Source organism: Natator depressus, chromosome 5 (genome assembly GCF_965152275.1).
Source record: "Natator depressus isolate rNatDep1 chromosome 5, rNatDep2.hap1, whole genome shotgun sequence".
Lineage (NCBI taxonomy): Eukaryota > Metazoa > Chordata > Testudines > Cheloniidae > Natator > Natator depressus.
This window is the reverse complement of record NC_134238.1, coordinates 122,304,468-122,313,252: the sequence shown is the minus strand read 5'-3', so window position 1 is coordinate 122,313,252 and position 8,785 is coordinate 122,304,468. Positions and strand designations below refer to the sequence as shown.

The 8,785-nt window shown below is 52.5% G+C and overlaps 1 pseudogene; it reads right to left on the bottom strand.

Annotated features, from left to right (window-relative positions):
* Positions 1-1,593: 1,593 nt before the first annotated feature.
* Positions 1,594-8,370, bottom strand: LOC141988007 (perilipin-3-like; annotated as a pseudogene).
* Between the last annotated feature and the right edge of the window lie 415 nt (positions 8,371-8,785).

The window sequence follows — 8,785 nt, the reverse complement described above, 5'->3', positions numbered from 1 at the left end:
CCCTTCGATCATCCACAGCAAAGACACCTAATACTTGAGCTAGGGAAATTCTGTAAGTAACTTTGGTCAGAGAGACAACTCTGAGGGAAGGGAAGAGGAGTTCCCTCAAATTCCCTTGTGTCATTTCTCAAGTGTCTTTTCTAGCTGTGTTAATATACTGGGCCAAGTTCTGCTTTCTTTGAAATCCAAGCAGGGATGGCGAGTGTAGTAGAAACCAAAGGAAGGACCTAGTTATCTGAGCATTGTCTGCAAGCTGGTCTGGTTCCTGGGCAGGTGGTGACTGTTGAGGGTGAGACTACAGTCACCTTTCAGGGGAACATTTTACACTAGTACTTGTAGCAGTGAGGATTCTTTAGCATCATCCTGCATGAGACCAAGCTCCCCAACCCTGCCTGACTAGAAACACTTATCAGTGCCAGATTAGCTTCTCTGATGAAGGCTTTAAGCATCTCCTTTGTCAGACTATAAAGCCAATGAGAGAGGTTGAGGGGCAGGACTCAGGGAAGGCAACATGTAATTGGTCAGGCTAAGAAATGGGGAAGAGAAGGCAGAATGGCAAGCCCCAGAAATCTGAGTGGTCCAGAGCAGAGCATCATTCCCATGGCCAGGGACTGAACAATACTCCCCACCCTGCATGGTCTTCAGTAGGGTAGAGGGGCAGAACAGCATCCATGGGAGATGGCATTTCCTGACATTGTTAGCACTCTGAGTCTGTTCAGCCCAGGACAGCAAGTAAGCAAAGGAACCAAAGTCAGGCTGCTCTAGTCAGGGAAAGCTGGTCTCCAGGACCTGGCTCAGTCAGAGGGTATATTCAAGGTGGGATAGCAAGACAGGAAAAGATCTGCAGATGAACACAAGGACGAGACTTGTCTGAAAGCGGCTCGTGTTTATTGTGGAAGAGGCTAGTTGTGTTAACATACAGAAGTGCTTAGTCACCAGCAGAGACCTTTTATATCTACCAGCCCCGATGTAACTGAGCCTTGTTAATGGAAGTGCAGTTACCTTAGAGAAACCCAGTACAGGAATGAGAGGTGGGAGGAACACCCATAACTGAACTAGCAGTATTGGTTGAATGCTGTTTGGAGGAAGGCCAGGTGGAGCCCTCACACTGGACAAATGATACCTTAGAACCTCTAGGTGGACTGGAGTCAGCCCCCTGTAACCAGCATTTGCTCAGCACCTCAGGATTCCCAAGATAGTGGGGGTCCCATCTCTGACCCATCCTTCTCCAGCCTGGAAGTTGGGCTTGCAGGAAGGGAGAGCCAGCTCAGTAGGACCAATCAACAGTCTTAGAAACCAAGTCACCGTGAGACACATGCCTTCTGAAGGCTTCCAGCTAAGGTCCATTTAATAAGTGGGTGTTCTAGACAGTTGGCTACTCATGAGAAATTATTCTGTCCATCACTTATAGTGGGGAGGTGACAAAACTAAGGTATTAGAACTGCAAACCCAGTGCAGGTGGGCTCATCAAGGTGAAAAGATTTGCCTCCATTCCATGAGAGTTATTGCAATAACTCCTGTGACATGCTGTTCACCACAAAACTGCAGCATGGTGGGGTGGGGGGAAGAGAAGCAGATATGGATATGAAACATTCAGGCTGTGGCCTCCTCTGCAGAGCCAGTGGGAGAACCAGCAGAGTCTCCAGCAGGAGCGAAGGGTCCTACGATCCACATGAGAGGTGTGTTCTGCACCACGTATTCCAGCAGCTCATCCAGGGACTCCTGGGCTTTGGTCAACTTCTCCCAAGTCTGGGTCAGGATACCCTCAGACAACTCCTGGAGGGATTGGACATTGGAGAAGGAAGTCTGGAGCTCCCCCATGTTCTGGTAGGCTTGCTGGACCTTCTCCTGGAGAGTGGCAGGGAGACCCTGGATGTTGGGCAGGAGGCTATGGCAGGTGGTCTGCACCTGCAGGATGAGGTTATGGGAAGTGGCTAGAGCCTGGGACACCATCTCCTGTAGAGAGATAGGAGGGAGAGTGACTAGGTGTGTGAAGCTCACTGTCAGGATGTGCTGTACAGCACTGTCACACTGAGTCTTTGCAAGAGGACAATGATACTGTGACTGCACCCCACATTCACAACAGCAGTATGGTTATGTGGCATTTTGTACAAAGTATGCCCTGTAAGGTATCATTCTGAAAGTCTTAATCTGTTGACCATTAATCTCAGATTGTGTGTGCTATTGTTTTATATGAAGTTAAAGTTTTGCTATGTATGGGTTACTGAAAGATGTTGAAAACACCCACAAGCAGCCTTTGAGGTACAACAATGAAGAAGCTACAGTGCTGATGGCCCTTCAACAAAGACAGTGGCCCATGGAAGAGCTTAGGCTATCTGAAACCCTCACAGGAAGGCTATGAGTCATGGCTGCTATGATTTAGCAAGGCACGCAAGGGCATGACACCATATTTTTCCCCACAAGCTGGGCTGGGAACTTCTCTCAACATAGGTTGGAACAAAGGGTTCCTGGCATCTCTTGGCCTCACTCCCCACACAAGAGGTCTCCTGGAACCCCGCCGCCCCCCCCGAGGGGCAGAGACTAAATTGGGGGAAGTTCTGGCCCCAGGCTAAATGGATTTCTAGCCTATGTATGGAAGCTTGGTGGACTGCTCATATCAACCAGGGTGAGATATTGCTAATTCAAACCATATCTAATATATTAGGCTTAGTTTGCCTTTATTTGCTAAGTAATCTGCTTGCTATCACTTCTAATTGCTTGAAGTCTATATTTCTGTAGTTAATAAACTTGTTTTAGGTTTTATCTTAACCAGTGTGTCTTTAAGTGAAGTGTTTGGGAATCCTAGCTCTAAACAGAGGCTGTTGCATATCTTCCCTACATCGGGGGGGGGGGAGCAAACTATTAATGAACTTATGTTTTACAGATCCCTGTGCAGCATAAGATGGTATAATTCTGGGTTTTTGCTGCAGTAGGGGTGCAAGGCAGGGGAGTTAGGAAATTGGCTGAGGGCCTCCTGTTTGTCCATGAGTGGCTTAGATAAAAGCACTCAGGTAACTCAGTTAGGTGTGTGGAGCCACCTGCTGTTGTGTTGGGTGATAACAGTTCCTGGAGAGTCAGGCTGTGTATCAGCAGAGCAAGGTGAGAAAGGCCAACCCAGCTGAGTTGTTTGGGAGCTGTGGTTCCAACAGCTCCCAGAGTACAACCCCATCAGATACCTCTGGCTGTGGTGAGTGGTCATCCTCACTGCCTCCCAGCTGGCCCTTGTGCCACTCCAGCCACATCTGCTGCAGCTTCTCCTGCCCATCATGAACCTTCTGACTCATGGCCTGCTTGACATGTTCTATCTAGAAGACACAGGGGTTCAGTCACTATGTGGGACAGCAGAGAACAAGAGCTCCTCCCAGTATTGCTCCCAGTGTGTACAGGGGAGCAGCAGAAGCCAAGTGAAGCAGACAGTGCCACACTTGTGATACCACTAGGCTGGAGATCCTCCACCTGGAAGGGAGCTGTTGACGTCTGCCACCACCAAAGACCAGTATCACAGTACACCCACTCCCATGGATGCAGGTATCATGCACCCAGGACTACATGGCACTCAGCTGGGCTTGGAGCTATAGTTGCGTGCAGACACTGCATGACTGCCCCTCCACCCACTCACATGGTCATTCAGGGACATGCAGAGCTTGGCAAGCAACTGTCTGATCTTCAGTGATCAGAGCAGCTACAGGGGAAAAACACAATAAGACAAAAAGTCCTACCAGGTCGATGGTTTGCTGGAGCTGGGACAGGGCCTCCAGGGTGTGCTGTCTGGCTTGTCTCATCTTGCCCAGGGCGTGCTGGTAGGCTCGCTGGTGGAGTTTGATAGAAAGGGAACCCAGACGCACAAAGTAACTCTTCTGCTCTCCTGACCCCTCCACAGGGGTTGCCAGCTCAGCTGGAATACAGCAAGGGAGAAATGGTCAGTTGTGATGAGACGAACTGCAGAGTCAGACCCCAGGTCTGGTATTCTGTTCCAGGCTATGGACTCCTAGCTACAGGCACTGATGTATCAAACACACAAGGTGAGGATCACTACAATGAGGGAGCAGGCAGAGACATGGACATCAGTATTCATTCCAGTCCTGCCTCCCGGATGAGATGGGAGATTCCCCTCCACCCACCAATACCATATTTTCTGTAAAGAAAAGATATCTGGTAAACTGTTTCCAGCTGCCAACATTTGCTGCAGGATGTCCACTAGCTGCCACCTAATGGGCAGAACACAAGTCAGATTCTCAAGTTGCAAGAGACAGCAGGCCTATGTGATCAAGGTGGGTTGCATGGCCCTCGTTACCCCACAGAGCATGAGGGAGCATATTAGGAGGATACAGAGGTTAACAAAGCCCCATTCTGCTATTGTGCCATGGAGAGCCAGCACCAGTATACTTACCGAGCTCCTCCTCTGTCATGGGGAGGTAGTGATCCATCAACTGCTCAGATTTCCCCAGAGCCATGTTCATGCTGCTGGTCACTGTGGATTTGGTCACCTCCACGCTCTCCTGGACAGCCCCTTTGGCCACACCCACCATGCTAGTCACTACATCCTTCGCCTCAGTGACCGTGCTGCAGACTGCATCCTTGGCACCCACCATTGTGGCACGCACTAGGTCTTGGGCATCTGAAGCCACCTAGAGGCAGGTGTCAGAGGAGAGGTCATGGCCACATATGCCAGAGCTACAAGATGGGTGTTTTTTTTGGGGGGGGGGGGGGAGGGGGAGAAGAGGAGGAGGGAAGCATAGCAGGATCTCTCCCTCCAAGTGGAGAATGCTCTTCTGTGGAAGCTTTCTAGCATACTGACCAGCATACATGCCCCCCACCCCCTGGCCTCCTTGTGCAGGTGTTACAGCTGTGGGAAGCCCCAGACAAAACCTGGATTTCAAGAAAGTGTTCGTTGCTACTTGGCAGCATCAATGGAGTAGATGAGTCAGTAATTCTGTGGTCTGCCCACAAACCAGAAAGTGTGATTTTTGTAACCAGGGTGAAGGGTTCTTACCTTCTGCACAGTCTGTTGTAGCACTGGAAGCTTCCCCTCCAGGGTGTCTAGTCCCTTACGGGCACATTCATTTGCTGCTGCAACTACAAGAGGATCAGAGTGGTTTCCCTCAACTCCTTCCTAGGTGTTCAATCACAGCAAGCATTTGGGCAGGGGGACCCCCAGCCCCGATGTCCCTTTGATGTAAATAGCCTCCCCATGTGTCATGTGGGGCTAAGAACTGAGGTCCTGGCTACCAGTTCCGGGTTCAGAGTGCTGGCCCCAAGATCCCTCAGGAGAACAAGACAGCCCCCCGAAGCAACCAGAACCTCTTGAGATTAATGTTCTGTTGCACTCTAGCTCTTGTCAGGGATTCCCATGGGCTCCTGCAAGCCTCACTCCAGCGTTTTTAGACTGGTTAGTGCCCCATCCCCATAAAGAGAATGGAGAGATCAGGGTTGGATGCCGGACGCTGCTCGCTCTCAGCTGGCTTCTCCCAGTCCTGGGAGAGGGGGAACCGTGCCCTGCCCCACAGCAATCCCTGCAGAGCAGCACTAGACCCCATGGAGTGTTACCTGCCCAGTGTCTTGTCCCAGGACCTGTGTCCAGCTGCAAGCAGACAACACACCAGGAAGGGGGCACTGTCTACAAACACTCATTTGCCAGGACATGAGAGTGAACTCAGGCAAGATCTGTCAGGTACCCACCCCAAGCTGTTCATACAGAAGTGTTCCTGCCTCCCCTCCTTTACTCACTCTGAGACTCCAGCTGGTCCAGGATGGGCCGTGCCCCGGTGATGGCAGCAGAGGTGATGGCCCTCACCCCAGTCTCTGCCACCTCACAGACGGCTTTGATGGCTGGGTGGGTCTCTTTGGTGGCAGCGTAGCTGGCAGAGGCCATCTCACAGGCAGATCTGACCAAGGGCGGGCCAGCCACCCTGTCCGCTGCAGTCTGAGGGAGGGGAAGGAGTCAGCTGGGGAACATTCGCTGTCTGGGGCACATGGCTGGACCGAGTGACTCCTCGGTCTGTTAACATTCCCAAGAGGGTAACTCTGTACCCAGCTAGCCACAGAGCTGGGTGCCGAAGAGTTCAGCGCTCCCCCATCCCAGGCCATTTTAGCTCCTCCACACCATAACCCAGCTAGCTCAGCGTTAATAGTTAGTGATGCCCCCAGAACGATCCTTGCTTCCTTCTGCACACGTACGGCATGGCAGAGCTCCACTCCCAGCAGCGTAGGGGGCTATATCCATCTATTATATCCCAGCTGGGATGCCACAGCTAAGCTCTAACCCCATCCTTGCTGCTGACAGGGTTAATACAGCTAGTCCTGGGCTTCCTTTCACAAGAACTAGTGGACGGGAAAAGTCCTGCCTGAGGAGTGCCTCTGCACGAATCCCCTTGTGCTCCAGGGTTAGCATCTGCAATCAGTACAGCAGGGACGAGTGCTGGACTGTTCCAGAACTATTCTAGTTAGCACTCGCCAAAGCCAATTTGGAAGAAAAGCGAACAAAAACTTCTCTGCTAACTGGAGATTGCCAAACAGTTCAAATCAGAAACACCAAGAGGTTTTGAAACAAGCTTTGGGGAATTGACCTTTTCAGTTATAGCAACTGCAAGAGTGAAAAAAACATCAATTTCACTTAGCTGCTCTGTGGAGTGGGAGCCTCCAAGACCTCAGATACCCTGCTCCAGACAGGCTTCCCAGGACTCTACGGGGCTCCCCCTCAGACTGGCAGGTTTCCCTGGGAAGCCTGCCTGCATTTCATCAAAAGTTTTGTTGACTGGGCAATAGATTTGGCAAAACATTTCACTCCCGCACATTCGGCATTTTCTGACACAATGAAGTTCTGTCAGAAGGACAGCAGGACGCCGGCTCCCCAGCATGGACCTACCTGTTGCTCCTGTCCCTGGGGCTCAGGGCAGGCAGCCTGGATTTCACTCACGTTACCAGACATGCAGAAAGGAGATGTCACTGCAAGAACCAGGAGGGACCCTTAAGGGATCAGCAAGCCTCAGGCTTCCAGCTGCACCACAGATTGCAGCCTCTCACTCATTTCTAACAGCTGCTACAGTAGTGCACCCATGTGCTTCCCCAAGGAGGGAAGCCACGCTGCAGGACCAGGTAATGCAAGAGCGCTCTTTTCAGCTCTCTTTTCTGGCTTGTCCTAGCTACGCTGGTGGCTGGGACCAAGGAAATGTATCCCAGGTCTTGGACACCTCAGTGAGCAGGACACAGGGCCAGGCAGGGGAAATTCCTCCTGCCAGCAGGAGTCAGAGCCATGACAGGGAGCTGCAGCCTGGCTGCAGGGTCAGGGCAGTAACTGCACCAAGGGAGGAGTCAGCTTCCCCCTCTCCCCCACACACTCTACAAGCCAGGACCTGAGCCCTGGCAGAGCAGTAGGAAGGGGCTGACAGCGCCCCTTCAGCAATACAGGCTAGGCGGAGATGGGAGAACAGAGCAGCCCTGGGTGTTTCTAGGGTCTGACACCTCTCCCTTCCCACAAGCAGACTGGGCTCCTCTGAGCCCCATCTCCTTGGACATGGGGGCAGGGGAGGGGAGGAGAGATTTATGGTTGAGGTGTGGTAGACATGCCCCAGGCCAGGCTGGAGCCTCTTTGCCAAGCGCAGTACCCCTAAGAGATGGAGAGTTAGCATCAGGGTGTGCGAGGAGACAAGCTCCAGCAGCCCCCTGAACACCAGCACTGCGTGGTCATGGCCAGCATAGGAGGCCCATAGGAGGCCCAGCTGGGAAGCCAGGATCCCAAGAGAAGAGGTTTCCTCTTGAGGGAGCAGAGCTCTTCCTTCCTGAGCCAGGATCTTGGCTGTTGCTTGTTCTAAGCTCCCACTGAACTCATGGCAGCAGCCAAGGTCAAGAGTGATTTTGTTCTCTTTAAACAGAGATAGTGTCTTTCTGCCCCCCGTCTCCCTTCCCTTTCTGCCAGATATTAATCTGGGTCAGAGCTAGATGCACATGCAAGTGCAGCCGACTGAAATGGAGAGTGGGCCAGTCATCTAACCCCACAACTTCCCACACTAACAGCCCTCAAGAACTGAAAGCAGTTCCAACTCTCACAATTGAAAGCCAAACACTGCAAGGCAAACACAGCTTTAAGGTCCATTCCAATGGCAGACAAGCTCAAACAAAACAATCCCCTTCAGACCCCAACCCACAGTGCACTGGCAGCTCACCAAGCCTGCACCCTGTAGCTCTCTCAGCCATATGTAAACCACCCCCTGCATAGCTTTTATAGCCCAGTGATGATGTCAGCACAGGGCGGGGACACTTGACAGACAGCTCATCAAAGCAATCAGGAAGGTGTACTCTACCCTGACCACTGAGGTCTGGAATCGCGGTGGAGCTTGTTGCCCTGGAAAATGGCAGTGTTACAATTGACATAGGGGGGTGTTTGCCAATATAGCGTCCCAGCTGTTCCAGGCGGGGGCCTTGACCACTGCGAAGATATCTGAGACAGGGGAAGCTGCTTCCCCAGCACCGAGTTCTCCTGGGTTCCTGTAGACCAGGGGTGGCCAACCTGTGACTCCGGAGCCACATGCGGCTCTTCAGAGGTTAATGGGCGGCTCCTTGTCTAGGCACCAGCTCCGGGGCTGGAGCTACAGGGGCCAACTTTCCAGTGGGCCGGGGGGTGCCCACTGCTCAACCCCTGGCTCTGCCACAGGCCCTGCCCCCACTCCACCTTCCCGCCCCCTCCCCTGAGCCTGCCGTGCCCTCGCTCCTCCCCCTCCCCAGCCAGAACCTCCTGCACGCCACTAAACAGCTGATCAGGCGGTGTGGGGAAGAAGCGGGAGGTGCT